Consider the following 15757-nt stretch of genomic DNA (forward strand, 5'->3'; position numbering starts at 1 on the left):
CCAGCAAAAATGATTTTAAATTATATTTAAAACTTGTTTCACTACCGGTCATACGTTTTATGTTATTGTGCAGAAGTAAAAAATTTTCGTTGCTGCATATTGAACTCCTTTCTGAGCCACTGACATTTTTAAAGGTGGGTAATAAAGGTCATTTGTCCTTCTACTGTTGTAGGAATGAACATCACTGTGTTTTCAACCATCGTAGCGTTTGCTGCTACAGCAACATTGCCCCTTCTCTGTCACGACTATTCACTGTTGCTTTCTAACACTGCCGCCGATACCCCCAAAGGACCACGGAGGCGGCCGGTCGACCAACTGCAGCTCTGGACGGATTGATGAGTGCCGAGCTACTGTCCATCACGGTCCGGCACGCAGATGTAGTCGGACAAGTAGCCATTCGCGTGAGCTCTCTCCATACTGGATACGAGTCCCTTAGAGTTGAAGGGAATTCTAATAAAGGGAGACAGAAGACGAATTTACGGCCTTGTCGTTAGAGCCGGCATTTTCAGTACATCGATGAGAGGTTCAGGTGCGAGGCGGAGGCAGCGGCGGCGGCGGGGGCGGTTGTCGGCTGCGGCTGAGCGGCGGCGGTGCGCGGGGGTGTGACTCAACTGTTGCTGCGGCTCCGTATAAAAAGCCGAGACCGGCAGTTCGCAGCTCGCACCTGCTGGGTCCGTGCGCGGCGCACCTCCCGAATCCCGTCGCCTGGTCATTCACCGCCAGACAGCTGGCCGGCCGCGCTTCAATACTTTTCCGCACTCTCTACAATAACCACCCTCTCCCCACACCCCGATCTGCAGGGTAACTACCACTCTTCATCCCCTCCCCTCACCCCTCAACACTCCCTTCGCGCCTCGTCCCTGCAGTCCACAACCCTCGCGCAGCCCTTTTCTTCAGCAAGGGCAGTAGGGCTCGCTCCCCTGAACAACCTGCAACCTGCAGTTCCGCAGTTCTCATGCCTCTCGGCTCTAAAAAGGGACCGCGTAAACCTAAGGCGCATTTTCTAGTGAATATCGTTGTCATCAGAGGTTGGGAATTTATTCAGTTTTGATGAACTCCGAATAGAAAAACATGTGTTACATTACGTGACAAATGTTTATGAAAATTCCATATTATGTAAAACACTACAGCAGATGACAGCTATTCCGTGATTGAATGAATGTTAACAAATTCACTGTTTGTACAACAAATTTCCTCAAAGGTGCTATTCTAAGACGTTCTTTCAAATGTTAGTAAATAAATGAAGCAGATGTAACTCTAAATAACAACCATAGTCTATGAAAATGAAGGAGACCAGATCGCGTTGAAATTAAATATAGCCATAAAATATCGAGGTGTATCAACTAATTTGAAACGTGAGAGTGCCAGTCACGAGAAAATTACTTGTAACAGCTTTAGGCAAGGCACACTTATTTATCATCCTTTCAGCGTGATATATTGTTATGAAAATTCCACATTATGCAAAACACTGGAGCGCACGACGAATCTTCCGTGCACGAATGAGGAGCATAGTACGAAATTCACTATTCCGTCTGACTGGCTATTCTATGACGTCCCTCCACTGTTTGGTAATTAATTGAAGGAGATGTAACACTCTAAATACCAACGTAGTCTGCTGTTAAAATGAAGTCGTAGCTCCAAATGTCGTTGAATTTAAACAGAACGATGTAATATCACAACTTGATTTTTGATATTTAAAACCTAAAAGACGAAACGTTTGTCAATAATGTTATGTAAAACACCGTTATTTATCATTGCTTTAAAGTTTTCTGTGTTGTCTTGCTTGAATTACTAATTACTGTCATATCCGAATACAGTTATTATCTAACGTCTACAGTACCACATAAACAGATTTTCACGGTTTCCGATTGTCTCTCCCCGTTACTGTTAGTACATGTGAAGTAAATCAAATTCATTGTGGTGACTTTTAAGCAATCCTCACACGAAAAGAAGCTGCGCTATGGGACTCACAAAAATATTGATATTTAGCGTTTGTCTGAAGAGGTACGCAGCTGATAACATGGTGCGAAAAACGACTTTATGAAACAGGGCAGATGTGTACGACGTTGTGATAAGTCCCCTGAAACTCCAATTTCAAGCGCGACACAATAAAGATTCACACTGTGCGATACCGAGAAAACGAGACATAGGCGTACAGAAGCGTAGATATTACCGTAACTGCCATAAAAGTTATTCGCTGAAGAATTGTGCTTCATTGAAAACACTTGTGTCGATCTTCACTGCGCGTTGTGGCGCATATATGAATAATCAGAAATCCGGGGTTGTTGTAGCAGTATTCTAAGCATGAAATTTATTCTTTGAGTCAAGTACCTTATGGTTCGAAAAAAAAATTACCACCATTTTCGTTTTCTCTGTTGATTGCGATTTCAGAACATGAGCTGATACACAACGTATCAATAATATATCGCTTACGGTGAAAGCCATCGCCGGTAAACTGTTGAAGACTGTCGTACGCCGACAGAAAAGTTATCTTTTCCGCTAATACTGTTTTTGATTTGCCCTTTTTATTCTACTAACATGAATTTGATTAGTTAAATATAAAGTTGAAAATGCTAAGCATAGAAAGATCCCAGGGAATGCCAAAACAATGTTTACAGAAAATTGCGTATTGTGCTTATCAAAGAAGCTGATGAGATTATCTTCATCCTATTAAAGAAGAAAATTAAAAATGATTGTAAATTTTAATATTGTATACAATGTACCGTCCCCCTTGAAACATGAACCAAATTTGTTTGTGATCGATCCTAGCTACATTCATGAGCCGTTCATGAAGCCACTGGTACGGATGTCTATTGGTCTCTATGGGTTAATCCACAGAGCTCCTTTCGGAGTATGAACTCATCTTCTCCCATTTACAATTTCGCCGATACATTCTAGTTTCAAATCGCTGCGCGCCACTCATTCTCTGTTAATATTTTAATCATGTTTCACCATTTTCCCGTTGCAAAGCTCCACACTCTAATTCGAAAATAAGCAGTCGTTCATAATTTTCTTCGAACATACGCGACGGACTTAGTTCTGTTTGTTGCTGCAGAGACCTAAAGCATATCCAAGATACAAACATCGGGTATTGGAACAAATTAACTTTTTTAAATTAATGCGTTATTTTTTAAAAAATACTCTTAACCGCACAATTTTTAATATGAACATTATAACCGACTGAACAATCAGGTTCAGGCGAAGACACAAATGACGGGAACTCTGAGCTGCCTTCATATCTTCATCTCATTACAATGCTTCCATTAATATACCCGTCGTTTATTGTTGGCACTGTTTCTCATTTCCAGCCTCTTTCTTTTACGTTTTCCTTTATAAATATCACCAAATTTTAACCTGCCTTGTCACCTGGTCCCAGTATCTTCTTAAACTTTATTCATTTCTCGCTTCTTCGCTTTCTTTTGCATTTTTATGCAGTCTCTCTAAACATATCTCGTCTCGAGGAACAGTATTCTAACAATATATTCTCCAGTTAATCCTAACGCAATTCACCGAATTGTGAGACGTAATTTTCTTACAAAAAGTCGTCATTGAAGACAGATACTTTCATTAAAAGCAATCACTGCTATAATCTGGCCTGTAGCACCAGTGAAATATGGTCTCTAAAATCTGTGGATTGACCGGTTCAGGAGTCACAATCTGTATCCAACGAAGGTAAAAGGCGTTCTGTTAGAACACTTCCAACAGAGGTGTGTCACTTTCTTATGATCCAAATAATGTTTCACTTTATGCCAATGTGCGAATAAATTTTATCTTCGGTAGTTAATGGAAGACAGGAGTTAATATGTTAACTTTAATACATTTAACTTTAACACCGTGTGAAAGTAAGTGGTTGATAATTAGGTCAAGTAGTTTTACCGACGTAAACTAGACTTTTTATTTTCCTTAAAAGAATCTAAAGACATCAGAAAACAACATAAAAATATTTCAGCCATGTGCTAGTATGAAACTGCAGTTCAGCTTACACAAGACGGAGGAAACATATCGTAATATGCTACGTCTGTGTAAAGTGCACAGAATGAGCTCCACACAGATGAATGACACTGAATTTTGTGTGTTATGGTTCAAATGGCTCTGAGCACTATGGGACTTAACATCTATGGTCATCAGTCCCCTAGAACTTAGAACTACTTAAACCTAATTAACCTAAGGACAGCACACAACACCCAGTCATCACGAGGCAGAGAAAATCCCTGACCCGCCGGGAATCGGACCCGGGAACCCGGGCGTGGGAAGCGAGAACGCTACCGCACGACCACGAGCTGCGGACTTGTGTGTTATGAATTTAAATAATTGGTATCACTGAAATATTCACATAGCCAAAAAATTTTACTTCTAGTCATAGAATCAAATAAATATAAGGAAAAGAAATCTAAACTATCAAGTTAGTGGACCTGTTCGACCACTAATAATTTTATGTCGGTGGAAAGATAGAAAATATTCGAGTATTTTTATAATTTTATATCTGCACGTCGATTGAAACCGGAAACATCAAGTCTTTATGATTTATTAACAGCGAAGTATAAATTATTCGTTTGTTTATCGCAAGGCATGAAGTAAAACAATGAAACAAAATGACGTATCACATTGCGCATTGCAGCGTCAAGTTGTAGCAAACTGGTGCTACAATATTCAGAGTTAAAACACGTACAGATCTAAATTACTGTTACTTATTCTAGAGAAAAGTGACCTACTTAGAGAAGAATCATCTGTAAGTTATTGGAGGTCATTCAGTTTCCGTACTTCGGAGAAATTGACAACTAAATTGCGCCTTAGTCGAGAATGTCTTGCATAAGGTGGAATTTCGATAGCAGTTTTCTGCGGTTTACCGAATTCCTAACTAGACAAAAGGTCGGCCCCGATAGACAGCGGGTCAGCGCGGCAGACTTCTAAGCAAAGGCGCCGGGTTCGATTTCCGGCCAGGTCGGAGATTTTCTGCTCTCGGGAGTCGTATTGTGTAGTCTTTATCTTCGTACCGTCATAATCGATACGAAAATCGCCTGCATACCGTCGCATGGCAAGTCTAAGCCTATGCACTTCGTAGCAGATTACGGCTTGATCCTAATGAATGTCGCGACGTACTGTCGTATCGTCTTTCCAGGCATGTCCCAAAAGCCAATTAAAAAGAGAAAAAGAGAGACAGCGTGACATAGCTGTAGCATAATATCTGCAGAGCACTATACTGTTCAAACACCCTTTCCCTTAAAGAGTCATCACTCATCTCTTCATACTGAAGATGCCAAATGGAACGTAAATAATGAATAAAGTATGCAGTTAACGTTTTTTATATCACTGGATACTGGCATTGCATTATGTTGACGTTTGACGAGTGGGACACATTATAATGAGGATTTTTCTAGCAGCCTTTTCCAAAACCAAGACATTGTTATCGTTATCCAGAACATACACCTCAGATGGGGAAAAAATCGGTCCGCCTTAGCAACATTTGTAGAGAGGTAATGCTCAATACGAAAATACTTTTTTAGCGCTTGCTTGTAAGGATTTTCTTCGCCGCGATCATTGTCATCTTTAATGTTGTAAGTGCTTTACGCTCGATGTCTTCCACACAAATCATGAAACTAAAGACTTGCCATTAAAATATATCAACCATTTTATAGTTTTTCATTCATTTGATTATTCGGCTCTGTCACAGAGACCACGTTTTCTGCATTTTGTTCTTTGTTTTAGAAGGGCTATAAAATATAATTTCAGATCTAAGTTTGTCGTTTACACATATGAAGTACGGTAATCCGCACAAATGTTACCAGTATTTCACATGGTTTTTTTTTTTTCAGGTTTTCTATGTAGTTCTCGTCAGCAGTATTCGAAGAAGTGATGGTTTCAGTTGTAATTTGAAACTGAAATAAGCACCCAGCAAAAAATGTAACATCTACTGACGCAGACTCCATTTCGAACAAATAATGTTGCGTCCACGTTTCTGGGAAACTTGTCTACAAATATCAAATACATACATTTAAGAGAAATCTATGTATTTTTCTTTTTATAACGGAAGAATGAAACTTTGCTACTACGGTTCATAGTCACTGCCTCAGATGGCTCTCAAAGTCCCGTCAGTTTTCCCATTTCCCGTGCATACTGTCACCTCATCACAGTGTCACAAAGAGTTGAAACCTTCGATATTCTTTTTAATAGACTCTTCCGTTGCTCCTTGGTAGAAAAATATTGGAATAAATATTGAAGGAGCATGACTGAAGATAATCACTAATAGCTGCAGAACAGTTTCTAATCGAAAAATTTTCTTTTAAGAATACAGAGAAATGTGATGTTAATAGTTTTCTGCTTTAATTGTAAAACCTTTGCAACTCCTTGGTATCCCTCGTGGAAAGTAAACTAAGGGGAAAAAAACGACGTGATTCACTACAGATTGAAGTGAGTTCTTTAAGCAGCGAAAACCCTATCGGCCATAGATAACTTACATTCCCCTATTGTATAGGCGAACCGTAAATGACTAATACATTGACAAGCGATGTAAGCACGTTGTATAAAACCAATTCTGATCTTTATACATTCACTGTAAGTTAACTTGACAAACTGACATGATTACTTGTTCGGCGGCAGTATGCCCAAGTACTTCATTCCTAAAAGGTTATATAATATAGGGAAAACGGAGAAAGTACAGTTTTATGAGACATATGGTGCATTTTTAGTTGAATTATACACTAGTCGAGTCACGACTGCGAAGTCTCACTGAAGGCTAAAACAGCGTGGTGTACTAATTGGATTTGAGCACTATTGCTGGGAAAAAAATACGAAGAAACTCGCAACTCACTTCCTGCACGATACGAGTTGTGTTCCACAGTGCCAAACGAGATACCATGTTTCCGTTAGGTTGGTTATATGTACTTTGGTTTTATAGTAGTCCTTTTTCGATACATGCTTCCAGCTTACTTTCAACTCTTTTTTACTATATTTACGTCAAAGGAAAGTTGTCTCGCAGATTGGCCTATGGTTATAACACAAGTCGCATAAAGGATTCACGTTACGACGGAAAAAAACACAAAACGTGTTCCTTACACCCACGTTTTCCAATTTCGCGTAAGCAGCAGAGTGTTTGCAGCGAAGTTTTTCCTTTGTGTTTAAACCTGAAGTTTACAAGTGGAAACCACCGACTGATGACGTCAGATTTTTGGACCGCAATACGGTATTAACTCTTCTGATGCCAAGTGACCTTCCACCACACAGCTGGGCATGAACGCTGGAACTTGAGAAAATGTGTCGCATCAGAAAATGTCTTGCACAATACGTACATATAAAATAACTATCTCTTTCTTGTGATGGTAATATCGCACAGACTTATAGCTACAAATCAGAATAGTTGACAAGATTAGCTCCAAAATGAAGATATAGGTGTTGCACAATTTGCGAGGTACTTGCTGCGTGGTTCAGAGTAACGGTAGCCCAAGCTAATCAGCTACCAAATTCAGGAACACGACTGTCTCTGTGGAAAATCTGAACACAGCGCATTTACTGTTAAACCTGCTTGACAAAATTCGCAACATTCAAGGTGGTACTCGTGTTACACGGTTTCACGCCATCAGTGACGCACTGAGATAAATATTTTTATACTGATCTGATCATTACCTGGGCATTGTGCAGAGTTCACTATTACACCTTCTAAGAATAGCAATGAGTTAGAACATAATGTAACATTGCATTAGTAGCGGAATGAAATCAACACATCGCGTATTTGATCATAATTTCCTAAGTACACGATACCAGTGGGAAAATTACTAAACATAAGAAACAGTTTCAGCGGAGGAGTTATTCGTATTAAAAACATAATCCAAGAAGAAAACAGTACTATTCTTCAGAAATACGGATTTTACTAAGCGTATACGGAACGACAGGAGAGATCTTTTTGTAATGAGTCTTTGTGTAACACAATACGCCGGACACAACGTCGAGCTAGGCGGCCATGTGGATGATATTCGGAGGGAGAGAAATGAAGTGGTGCTGGCTTTCCTATCACGCATGGCAACACAGACGTAGCGAATATTCGTCAGCCATCGGTATCTCGAGGGAATCCAGAGGATGGATTCAGCTCAAGTTAGTGAAACACGATTCCCGCGATCGGTTGTTGAATGTGTAATGAAATACTCACTTAGAGAACATTCCACGATGAGTACTAAACAACCTAGTGTCAAAAGCTAGTATTGACGTAGCGGTCTTGTGAACAGGCCGTTTATACCGCTCCTTTTTGTGAACGAAGTAATGATTGCTATATCTGGAAATCTCATTGTATGAGACGTACACAAACGAAACAAGTGAGACACACTAATTAGACTTCAAAAACTGATGTACTCTATCGATATGTAGTACAACGTCAAAATAAAGCTATAGAAAGCTAAAAGTTAAGTCTCCATTATTCAGCGCGGTCGTCTGTTGCATGCTTGCACAACTCCTTGCTTTGTAGGGATAGACATGTCTTCTCCGTACAGCAATTTTAATTTAACTTCTCGGTTTTTCTGCGATTAGACATTAAATTTTAGTGACGGTTCCTAATAATGACCCCCAAACAATTTCATCCCAAAAGTAGGATCATTTCTAATGTAAGTCACTCTTCGGGGGCCTAAGTGAAAACATACAGAAACGCCGCGTACACACACACACACACACACACACACACACACACACACACACATGCGCGCGCTAAAGATCGCGCTCACATGCACTTGCGCGTACGCAAGCACAGCAGCCAAATGGAAAAGTTTCAGACAAATCAGCGCCGGCCGCGGTGGCCGAGCGGTTCTAGACGCTACAGTCTGGAACCGCGCGACTGCTACGATCGCAGGTTCGAATGCTGCTTCGGGCATGCATGTGTGTGATGTCCTTCGGTTAGTTAGGTTTACGTAGTTCTAAGTTCAAGGGGACTGATAACCTCAGATGTTAAGTCCCATAGTGCTCAGAGCCACTTGAGCCACAAATTAGTGGATTACACAACGGGAATATATCCAATAAAAGTGACTACTTCCGGATAATCGAAGGTATAGCAACTGCAGCTCCGAAGTTCTCGCAAACTCAAGCTGCGAGCTAGGACACCTGGCTCTCTCGTACACTTCAGTTGACAGAGCGCTACCTAAGCAAGCGCAGGACACAAGTTCGAGTCCTGATTCAATGCACTTTTTTAATCTGGCACATCAGCCGACGTCGGTTTACTTTCTAGTAGAAAAAGTTGAATTTCCATTATAAATCATTTTCATTCCGTTCCGAACACGCATATGCTTCATAGTTGTGAGGAACTATGGCTACTGCCTAGAAGACACAAATAACTCTTGACAGATGTTGATGAAAGGAAAGTGAGTCGCTGACGCCACGTTGTACTCGTATTTACAAAGAGTTACAATCTAATGACATCACTGTCTCACTGACGCGAGCTTGGTCTGTTTCTGCAGCATCACTAACAACACTTAGCTCCTTACAAGCGATTAGCTCAGTTTCTCACTAGCCCCGTCGTATTTGTTTTATAGAAAATCGAAAGTGTTCCAATCTCTGGAGATCAGCAAAGCACTAGAAACCTATCGAACGAAAACGTGTTTTGAAGACCTTCGTATTCGTTGCATTTAGTTACTAGCTGCAGAGTGGCTACAATAAACGGCGATAACAGAGAATCGAACTGAATCAATTATTTCGTTACTATATCCAATGTACGAGTTTGCATTGCTCGGGGTAACGTAGACGGAACGCTAACCCCCCCCCCCCCCCGGCCCCCTGGTAATGCAACAGTTCACCTAGGTAAATCACGAATCTATCGCCGTATAGAAGATAAACTGAAAACGTCCGCAGCTTGCAGAATACACGACAGAAGTCTAGAGTTTCCTCTCGTACAAAGGCGTTGTTAAGGGAAATATTACGAGTAGCTAAGCTTGTATCGCCCTTACGGGGTAAGTTATGACTGCTTTTGTGCAGGTGGCGAATCAATATTTATCTCACAATCAGTTTTTCTCTCAAACTTCACTCCTTTGTTGGTCTTCTTCCCCACGGTGGAATTAGGTTACCAAAATAGAAACTATTTAAGTTTCGAATTATTCGTCAAAATGCCAAATTTATTTCAGCAACATTTTATTTCAATCTTCATAGCCAGATGTCTCAGTCAAAAATGAGAGATAAGAAAAATATGGTGTTTAATAAACTTTACATTGACGCAAATGTATCCAAATAGATAAAATCATCCAGTAAACGAACGCCATTATCAGAGGAAAAAGAAAATAAGAAACATCACACCACTTGGAATGAAATGTAGTTTCCCTTTTTCTCCCTACAGATGTTTACTGTTATTCGCTTAAATAGGTATGTAGGTAGTTCAGAATTCCCAACTTTTCTCTTGTCTACAGGAATCAATATCATCATGAGCTACTACAACATCTATAACGACAAGCGGGAGGAAAGTGGATAACTGTTCCCTATAAATAGGTAAAAAGATCGATAACAGCGTTGAAAATGAAGACAACGAACCTTCAAAACGATTAACTGCGGTCCGTAAAAGGGCTGATCTAGAGTAATTGCAGAATCAGTTAGTAGTCCGACAAAGACTCAAGAGTGAAGCTCCGATCTTCTCAAACGTTTTCGATAATGGGTTCCTGAATGGCGGGAAATATCATTCTACTGTAGTCTCTGGAATCTCTAACACTTGGAGCTAACACAACACAACGCAGAGGACTGGTTATAACTAATTTCACACCTTACTTCAGCTTCACTTAATTTCCTTTTGTGGTAGCTATTCGCATCACTAAAACAAGGAATTGTGCAAGAAACCACTTGTTCCTGTTATTAAACTGTTGCCTAATCTGATGAAATGAAAACACTGGACAAGTAGTTGAAGCAAGATTTTAGAATCGTAACATTTTTTGAGGTTGAAATATTTCAGAACATCTTGAAAATCGCTTCCAAATGTTGTGCTAACGCTGGGTACATCGTTGTGTGTTCCAATTTCGTATTAAGGTTGTTTCTCCTAGCAAATTAATGATTCTCCAGTAAATTAATGCACCTATTGCGTCAAATACCAATGTTTTGCGTTGTCGTATGCGTATTTGAACAAGTAATGAGCTACCAGGAATTCAGGACGCATCACTCCTACGTACGCTGAGGAATCTCTTAATATTTTTGAAGTAGCGTCAAGCCAAATTTATTCATCACTGGACTACTTTTCCCTTAGAAATGACTTTCCTAAGGACATATTTGGTTTCAGTTCTGGTGAAAATGCATGCGGAATCAACACACGCTGTCTTTAAAAAATGGAAAAAAATAACGTAATACTATTCTCTATTATTTGATTAAAGATGAAGAAGTAGTTTTAAAACAAAGGCTGCTAAGATGTTCCTAATACAACAGGAACCAAGCTGAACCCGCTGCCAAATCGTTACTTCCGCAAGCTACTGTCAAACTTGGTTACACAGACAATAGATTCAGTAACATTGTAGGTTGAACTACTCACGTGGATACCAAGAAAAATTGGTGGTGGTCTTACAGAAGTCAGGAATAATTGATGTTCGATTTCTTGATAAGATTTCTGTACATATCCTGCCAAGCAACACTTCCCTCAACTGCCAGCAAAAAAAGTAATGCCGCTTAGCAAACTGCAGAATGCGTCAGAAAAAAAACCTCTTTGTGAAGTTTGAGCTAAGTCTAGAATGAAAGGCAAGCATTTGCTTTTTTGCTTTGAATGTTTACTCTAGCAGTGTCCTGCTTTCAAACACCGGGAGGGTCGTCACCAGAAGACTGCCAACGTTTGCAGCAGATGGTGTCGTTGAAAGCGCACAGAAATCGAAGAAACTGTGGCGCTTGTGTAAACAGACACGTTTAGACGCTAGCACTAACAGCTTAGAAGAGAATCGTTACTGTTACTTACATATCACAGCAGATTTCGCGTAACTTGCATGTATCTGTTTCTATCAGTCCTCAACTTTTCTGAGCATAATGTACGATGTATTCTCGATTCGCGTGGCAAAGCTTGAAACGAAACAGATCGAGAAATAAACGTTTCGGGGAGCGAAAATCCCGCGACTGGTTGCCGATTGTTCTAAATATTGACAATTTGCATCATTGTCAGAGCTTTCAACTTGGCCTCCACTGGACAAGAAAATCTCTACAAAGAGTTGCTTACTAGTAACACCAGAGAACAGCGTGGCTCTTGTTAACGAATACTTCAACTGCTGTTTGTCAGAAGAATTCATATTTATCTACAAAAAATGAGGCCAATTGTGAATGTTGTGCAGTATTAATATATTTCGTGAGACAGATTTCGGCTTACAAGGCCACCATTAGACAGTAGTTATTTTCTGACGACGGCCTTTAATTAATACTGTAGAGCAGGGGTAGCCACCCTTCTTTACCTAGCGCTCAGTTTTGTATCTCTGTTAGTAGTGGCATTTTCTAACCGCCCATCGACTCGACAGTAATGGTGATTTATAAATTAGGGAAGTAACTTTACAAAACTTATAAAGCAGAGTTACAGCAAGTCAAAGCATATAATAATAATTAGTTAAAAATACTTTAGGTCAGAATTTTATGAAAACCTAATGAAAACGGTTTTAGAACCCTCAATCCCACCGCCCAATGCGAAAGCTGGAGCGCCCACTAGGGGGCGGCAGCGACTAGGTTGATGACTACCAGCGCTGTGGAGGATTCGCAGTTTGCGTTTCTTCGGTGATAAAATGATAGACCTCTTTGTGGAAGGGAAATGAAGCATTCATATGGAAGCTGTATTGGAGAATAGGTTTATTAAATGCCTCTTACGACTGTCGTTTTATATCAGAATAGGAGCTACGGACGTCAGTGGTAAATTGCGTAAGGGTGCCCACAAAAATTGATGGCGCTCGTAACTAAATATCCGTGAATAAATGAGGTCATTACGTTCCCTTATAAGATCATTGAAGCTTGTTTATTAAATATATGCTACAATTTTATATGTTCGAAATTGAGCGAACCGTTGCGGGCGATCTGAAAGTTATTTTATTCTTGAAGAATCAAGTTTGCCAAGATCGCTGGTAATTCTTTTCATTATTGTTACATGCTTTTACAACACTGAAAGTCACTTAGTGCTGTAAAAACATGTGCATTTAATAGTGGTACAAGATCCAATGATGACAACGTAGATGTGTCGAAACCCGCAATAGTAGTAGAAAGTACTGCTACTGATCTTGGCAAAGTTGATTCTTCAAGAATAACGAATCTTAACAACTGTCATTTCCTATTACAAGTGGAAATATAGACGCCGGAGGTAACCGCTCAGTTGTGCCAACTTAAATTAATAGTGGACTTAGCGAAAGATTTGCGACTCACACTGAGGTTGTCAGGCATCTTATTGCAATCACAGTTTTCCAAATCCTACATATCTCAAAGAGTAGCAGATGAAAATAAGCGCCTGTAAATGTACAAAAAAATGGCTCTGAGCACTATGGGACTTAACTTCTGAGGTCATCAGTCCCCTATAACTTAGAACTAGTTAATCCTAACTAACCTAAGGACATCACACACATCCATGCTCGAGGCAGGATTCGAAGCTGCGACCGTAGCGGTCTTGCAGTTCCAGACTGTAGCGCCTAGAACCGCTCGGGCACCTCGGCCGGCTGTAAATGTACAGTTTTCATCTGTGAAAACTAAGTTGGGTTTAGAATACTTTTTAATTAATCAGGTGAAGGGTGTAGTTGGCATTGGTTATAGAGGACGTTCGGTAACTGTCAGCTGTCATTAGGAAACAGACGGTTATGACGAGTCTGCATGGGTCGGCTTACGGAGCGGACATTCGAGATCGCGAGGGTGACGTCGACCACGAAGACACCGACACCGACGCGCCCAAGGCAAAGAAAGCGACGGTGCGCGTGCGCACACGATTGACAAATACAGAGCTACTAAAGCCTCTCCCTCCCCCCTTTTTTTAACCGCCCCTACAGGGCTTCCCCTCCAACCCCTTCTGTGTCGTTCCACCTCCACCTCCACCTCCGCCGTGGCTCCTGCCCTGGCCGCGATCCTCTGACGGAGTAACCGATGTCCCTCGATTCCTTTTCTTCCCTCCCCTTCCCTTCCCCCCATCGCTACGCCCACCCCGCCCTCATCCCCGTTCCCCCTGTCGCAAGAGAGAGAGAGAGCGAGAGAGAGAGACGGCAGACAGATGAGCGCCTCGCGACCAGTTGCTGCTGCAGCCTACGATGACCCTCTGCCCCCACCACCGGGTCTCGCGACAGATAACGACACCGAACCGACTCGTCGAAGACGTCGCCCTCCCCTCCCCTTCCCGCCCCTCCCAGCCGCTCCATCGGCGCCTCATCGCTCGTCCCCGTGACGCTTCGGAAATCAAAAAGGGTTGCAGCGCTGATGCGGTTGCCGACACTCACCTGCTGTGGCTACGGCGACGTCGGCGGGTGTCCCGGCGGAGACGGAGGTGGCGTCGGCGCCGGCGGCCGAGGCACTGTGCGAGGCCGGCAGCCGGCGTCGCGACGCCCCTCCAGCAGCACTGCGGCGGCGCGGACCGACGCCTTCCCAAGCTCGCTCTCCTTTTTTTTCGCTCCCTCCGCCGTCTTGGTCTTCTCCTTCCACGTCTCTCCTTATTCTTCCTCTTTTTTTTCCTCCATCCCTCGGCGAAAGTCTTGCGGCGCCTCGGACCGCTGACCCCGCAGATCTACCTGCCGGCCGCGCCAGCTGCACGTGGCAAAGGAAAGATTCGCAACGAAATTACCAGACTACCATTCCTTGCCACTATGAAAGCTACTCGTAGGCCTACCTCTGACAGCAAGGTTCGGTACCATTGAAACGTCACTAGAACGGCCTGCAGAAGTAAACTTTCAGAGAAACAGTGTATGGCAAAGAACTTTTTCGTCTTATACGACAAGTGTACCAATGAGCAAACCGGCAATAAACTAGACAATGGATGGCTAATGATGTGGGGCCTGGATATAACCATCAGTCCAATATTCCTCAAAGTTTGCTGCATAGAATTTACCAAGAATTTCGGTACTGTTGCTAAGGATGCTCAACGTCACAAAGTCGTATTTGAAGTGCGACAGGCGCTGCATGATATGCTACTTCCAATTTAAACTCAGCGCATTACGGTGCGAGAGTATGTAAGGGGGGGGATACAACGCGCTTGTCATTGCATTTTCTCAGCTCCCAGACTTTAACGTCTTCGCCCTCAGAACCTGCAGGATGGAGTGTGTTGTTGCGGCCGTGGCCGGTGGAAAACTAGTAATTTTTTTGTGCGTGAGAGGGCGGCACGCCCGCGTGGCTACCACGCGGCCGCCGAGCGAGGTGAGCTTCGGACAGCACGACCGCCACCGCCCCCCACTACTGTGCGTCGGCATCCCCGCCCTTGCAGTAGCCGCGCCGCCGTGGTGGGGCCTTATCGCGACGGGCCTGTTTCTCGCGGCGTCCGCGGCGTGGCAGCACCGGCAAGGCGCACTCGCGGCGGGCGTGTCGTTTGGCGCCACCCCACCACCCGGCCGCCGCTTCCCCCACCGTCGCTCTGTGCGCCTTCCTCGCCCCCCGCACCTCTATCCCCACCAATCGGCAGCCGCGGCGCCGTGTATCCCCCACCACGCGGCCAGCGTCCCCTACCACGCCGCACCCTAGCGGCAGAGGCGCGCCGCTCGGGCTCTCAGTCCGAGGGAGGGAGAGCTCACGATCGGACGATCCTTCCTCGACGCACGTGCCTCCGCTTTTCACGTCACGTGTCTGCATTACGAGAGACTGTTACGACCAACACTTAACTTTTTTTTTCCCCTCGCCT

At 42.8% G+C, this 15757-nt stretch overlaps 1 long non-coding RNA gene across 4 annotated transcripts in view; it reads right to left on the bottom strand.

Moving 5' to 3' along the window:
* Window positions 1-14482, bottom strand: part of LOC126100608 (uncharacterized) — an 807357-nt gene extending 792875 nt beyond the window's left edge. For 3 of the 4 annotated variants that reach the window (XR_007522189.1, XR_007522190.1, XR_007522187.1), the window contains exon 1: window positions 14370-14482. This is a non-coding gene — a long non-coding RNA (uncharacterized LOC126100608). The remainder of the gene's footprint in view (window positions 1-14369) is intronic. The other variant, XR_007522188.1, reaches the window with a different exon arrangement.
* Window positions 14483-15757: the final 1275 nt, after the last annotated feature.

This window comes from Schistocerca cancellata, chromosome 9 (genome assembly GCF_023864275.1).
Source record: "Schistocerca cancellata isolate TAMUIC-IGC-003103 chromosome 9, iqSchCanc2.1, whole genome shotgun sequence".
Classification (NCBI taxonomy): Eukaryota; Metazoa; Arthropoda; class Insecta; order Orthoptera; family Acrididae; genus Schistocerca; species Schistocerca cancellata.